The 5,000-nt window shown below is 53.2% G+C and overlaps 1 non-coding gene across 1 annotated transcript in view; it reads left to right on the forward strand.

Moving 5' to 3' along the window:
• Positions 1 to 3,878: 3,878 nt before the first annotated feature.
• The window catches only part of LOC124773555, a 1,909-nt gene continuing 787 nt past the window's right edge, over positions 3,879 to 5,000 (forward strand). Inside the window, exon 1 of the ribosomal RNA XR_007014799.1 lies at positions 3,879 to 5,000. This exon is cut by the window's right edge and continues 787 nt beyond it. This is a non-coding gene — a ribosomal RNA (small subunit ribosomal RNA).

Genomic DNA, 5,000 nt, shown 5'->3' on the forward strand with positions numbered 1-5,000 from the left:
TCTGCCGCACGAAGCCGTGGACCGGCAATGACTCCACCCGCACCCGTTCGTGCACCACCCCAACCGCCAAACGCGCACCTCCAGCGGATGAACGGCGGACGTTTCCCGCACTCGTAAAGTGCAATCCACCCCTATAACGTGCGTTTCATGAAGAGTTATTGCCAATATGCGACATTCCCGCTGTCCCTATACATGAGCCGCGACCTGTACCACTTACGAGCGAGAGACGCGATCGCGTTGCTCACTGTACGGCGTCCGATACCGAGCCATCAGCATGTCGGTCCCCATGCGCGTTGCACTCGCACTCGCAGTCGCAAAAACGTGGGGCAAATATATTACGCGGAAGAGTTATAACAGACCGAGCCCCACTGCATGAGGGGAGTCTTTGTCACTAATGTACACAGATGGAACATTTTGGACTGGAACCAGATTACCCGTACACACGGCGCTGATTAGTAATCAATGCAGAGCCATCAAACTACAGAATATATATACAACTGTCCGTATACATGCTGAAAGAGTCTGCCCACAATGGGAACCACACGTCAGCCAGCCACTCTGATCACGCACCACTCTCTGCTTCTAACGGGCGCACATACAATATGTAAGCACCAGCATGGAACAACATCCAGTGCATCCTCTCCGCCACATTACACAATCCACACTATCACAACCAGACCAGGAGGTCCATGCGGAAAATACAATATCCCACCCTTTCGACATCCACCATTGCGCAGATCAGGCACCAACACCCACACATGTCCTATACAACGGTGCACCCAACATCACAATAGTACCTCCTGTCACAGCGCACAAACAATGACATGAGTCAAAGACACAGGTCTGACACAAGCATAGAATTGGAGCGCCGCCTCTAATAAGCCAAAGGTGCATCCTGACGTGACAAATCTGATCATGTCACAAGCATTCACTTACTATAATCACTATCAACGAACCTGCCGCCCCCGCCCCCCCCTACACCTTTCCTTACAACAACGTGTAACCTAACCTAACCTAACCTATGTTGTACCTTAACCTAACCTATGTTGTACCTTAACCTAACCTATGTTGTACCTTAACCTAACCTATGTTGTACCTTAACCTAACCTATGTTGTACCTTAACCTAACCTATGTTGTGCCTTAACCTAACCTATGTTGTGCCTTAACCTAACCTATGTTGTGCCTTAACCTAACCTATGTTGTGCCTTAACCTAACCTATGTTGTGCCTTAACCTAACCTATGTTGTGCCTTAACCTAACCTATGTTGTGCCTTAACCTAACCTATGTTGTGCCTTAACCTAACCTATGTTGTGCCTTAACCTAACCTATGTTGTGCCTTAACCTAACCTATGTTGTGCCTTAACCTAACCTATGTTGTGCCTTAACCTAACCTATGTTGTGCCTTAACCTAACCCATGTTGTGCCTTAACCTAACCCATGTTGTGCCTTAACCTAACCCATGTTGTGCCTTAACCTAACCCATGTTGTGCCTTAACCTAACCCATGTTGTGCCTTAACCTAACCCATGTTGTGCCTTAACCTAACCCATGTTGTGCCTTAACCTAACCCATGTTGTGCCTTAACCTAACCCATGTTGTGCCTTAACCTAACCCATGTTGTGCCTTAACCTAACCCATGTTGTGCCTTAACCTAACCCATGTTGTGCCTTAACCTAACCCATGTTGTGCCTTAACCTAACCCATGTTGTGCCTTAACCTAACCCATGTTGTGCCTTAACCTAACCCATGTTGTGCCTTAACCTAACCCATGTTGTGCCTTAACCTAACCCATGTTGTGCCTTAACCTAACCCATGTTGTGCCTTAACCTAACCCATGTTGTGCCTTAACCTAACCCATGTTGTGCCTTAACCTAACCCATGTTGTGCCTTAACCTAACCCATGTCGTGCCTTAACCTAACCCATGTCGTGCCTTAACCTAACCCATGTCGTGCCTTAACCTAACCCACGTTGTGCCTTAACCTAACCCACGTTGTGCCTTAACCTAACCCACGTTGTGCCCTAACGTAACCCACGTTGTCCCCTAACGTAACCCACGTTGTCGCCTAACGTAACCCACGTTGTCGCCTAAACCTGCTCTGTAATTGTTATACGACTCGTTCAATTAGTGTAGTGTTGCCCACCCGCAACCCTCGCAATATAGTTCGCTACTCGCACTCCCCGCTCCCCTGTGTATCGCTTCATGTTAAACACCTTGCAAGTCTTGCTCACTTTCCACATGCTCCTGCTGTACACTGTAATGTGGATGGCAGCAGGACGTACATGCCGCCCCTCCCCACGTCCCCACCTTGCCCCCTGCCTTCGCAAGCTGGTTGGTGAGAACTTTGCATGTTCAATGCCCTCCGCATGCGACGTACTCAGGCTACGTTGTGGTGCGGCCTGTGTCAACTGTCCGCTAATGTCGTACGCGTAAACCACAATCTGTACTGCACATTCGTCCTTATGTACTGAATGATACATCGTGGCACATGTGTGACCGTACAACGACTGCGCCCAAAAACGGCGGACCATACAGTGCAAATATTGTGCACGCAGCTACGTGTCGTCTCCCTATGAGAGCTGGATTGCAGTGTGGTACGCCATAGAGACGTGTGGGAGGAACGGACGCCGTGGATGGCGATCAGCATGAGCTGTCTGTTGATGTATTCGGACCTAGTCGTCTCTCCTCACACACCGTGATGGCATGGTGCACCGCGTTCCATATCTGCGACATGCTACAGAGGCCGGTTGACAGTCGTTCGAGCAATGGACATCGCATACGTACGGGGGCCACCTTCCACGTATTGTCTAGGCGTGCACATTTTGTTGCGTGTATGTGGGCAGACGTAGTGTGGCGTGACACCTGACACAGGCATGCAATAATCGTGGAAGTTGCAAATGGCGATGGACGCCTGCGTTTTCTGGTGAAGTTACGCAAATGAACAAATGGTAACCTGTTGTGGTGCGGTTGTTCTCGCTAGGGGTGAATCGGTGATGGCGACGATAGGTTGAGGTACTAACCGGTTGTTCCAGCGATACCCACCATGCCGACGAAACTGAACGGCATCTGGGTGTGAAGCGATACGCGGCGGTGGCTGGGTGGGACCGTCCCCGGCCGGTGAGGGGGCGCCTCCCGGCGTGCTGGCCGCGCGGTGCGTGGGCGCACGCGCTACAGCCGGCTGGTGGGGGCGGCCAGTGGCAGGCGCGCCGGCCGACGGACGCGGCAGGCGTCGCAGCTGCGCGCCGGCGCACCCTGCGCGCGGCGCCGTGCGGCCAAAGTAGGTCCTCGCGGGCCCGGTGCGAAGCGCGGTGGACATCTTCAGTGTGCTGGTCCGATTGAGGACTGTGTGCGTTGAGGATGCGCCGCCGCCCGGCGCTCGGCGCCGCGACGCCGTCTGCTGCTCGGTCGCCCCAGCGGTTCTCGCTGGTGGTTTGTATCGCAGCTGTGCGGATGTGTTGGCGCGTGCGCTGTGCTGGGAGAGTTCGCTTCGGCACCCAAGTGGGGCTTTTGTCCTTCTGTGGCGCTGGCGTTGGAGCTGCCGGTCACCGTAGGTGGCGCGTGTTGTCTCCCGCCGGCAATGCCACGACAGCACGCTCCCGGGCCTCTGTCGGCAGCGGCAAGCTCAGTTGGGAGCACGGGTGGTCGCACCGAAAGCGTCTACTCGCCTAACTCCGGGCGATTGCGCCTCTCTCGAACCCGACCAAGTACTTGGGACGGCGCTGCGCGCCGCCGGGACCTGAGAGGGTTTCGAGGTGTATTGTGCAGGGGAGCTCAGCCTCCTCCTGTTTGCAGAATGATTGAGCGGACGCTTGCGTGTTCGCGCGGGCCCCCGGGACACACTCCCGGGCGGCCGGCTGCTCAGCTCTAGTTGACGCAGCTCCCTGGTTGATCCTGCCAGTAGTCATATGCTTGTCTCAAAGATTAAGCCATGCATGTCTCAGTACAAGCCGCATTAAGGTGAAACCGCGAATGGCTCATTAAATCAGTTATGGTTCCTTAGATCGTACCCACGTTACTTGGATAACTGTGGTAATTCTAGAGCTAATACATGCAAACAGAGTCCCGACCAGAGATGGAAGGGACGCTTTTATTAGATCAAAACCAATCGGTCGGCTCGTCCGGTCCGTTTGCCTTGGTGACTCTGAATAACTTTGGGCTGATCGCACGGTCCTCGTACCGGCGACGCATCTTTCAAATGTCTGCCTTATCAACTGTCGATGGTAGGTTCTGCGCCTACCATGGTTGTAACGGGTAACGGGGAATCAGGGTTCGATTCCGGAGAGGGAGCCTGAGAAACGGCTACCACATCCAAGGAAGGCAGCAGGCGCGCAAATTACCCACTCCCGGCACGGGGAGGTAGTGACGAAAAATAACGATACGGGACTCATCCGAGGCCCCGTAATCGGAATGAGTACACTTTAAATCCTTTAACGAGTATCTATTGGAGGGCAAGTCTGGTGCCAGCAGCCGCGGTAATTCCAGCTCCAATAGCGTATATTAAAGTTGTTGCGGTTAAAAAGCTCGTAGTTGGATTTGTGTCCCACGCTGTTGGTTCACCGCCCGTCGGTGTTTAACTGGCATGTATCGTGGGACGTCCTGCCGGTGGGGCGAGCCGAAGGCGTGCGACCGCCCCGTGCGTGCTCGTGCGTCCCGAGGCGGACCCCGTTGAAATCCTACCAGGGTGCTCTTTATTGAGTGTCTCGGTGGGCCGGCACGTTTACTTTGAACAAATTAGAGTGCTTAAAGCAGGCAAGCCCGCCTGAATACTGTGTGCATGGAATAATGGAATAGGACCTCGGTTCTATTTTGTTGGTTTTCGGAACCCGAGGTAATGATTAATAGGGACAGGCGGGGGCATTCGTATTGCGACGTTAGAGGTGAAATTCTTGGATCGTCGCAAGACGAACAGAAGCGAAAGCATTTGCCAAGTATGTTTTCATTAATCAAGAACGAAAGTTAGAGGTTCGAAGGCGATCAGATACCGCCCTAGTTCTAACCAT

The sequence above is a fragment of the Schistocerca piceifrons genome, unplaced genomic scaffold (genome assembly GCF_021461385.2).
Source record: "Schistocerca piceifrons isolate TAMUIC-IGC-003096 unplaced genomic scaffold, iqSchPice1.1 HiC_scaffold_954, whole genome shotgun sequence".
Classification (NCBI taxonomy): Eukaryota; Metazoa; Arthropoda; class Insecta; order Orthoptera; family Acrididae; genus Schistocerca; species Schistocerca piceifrons.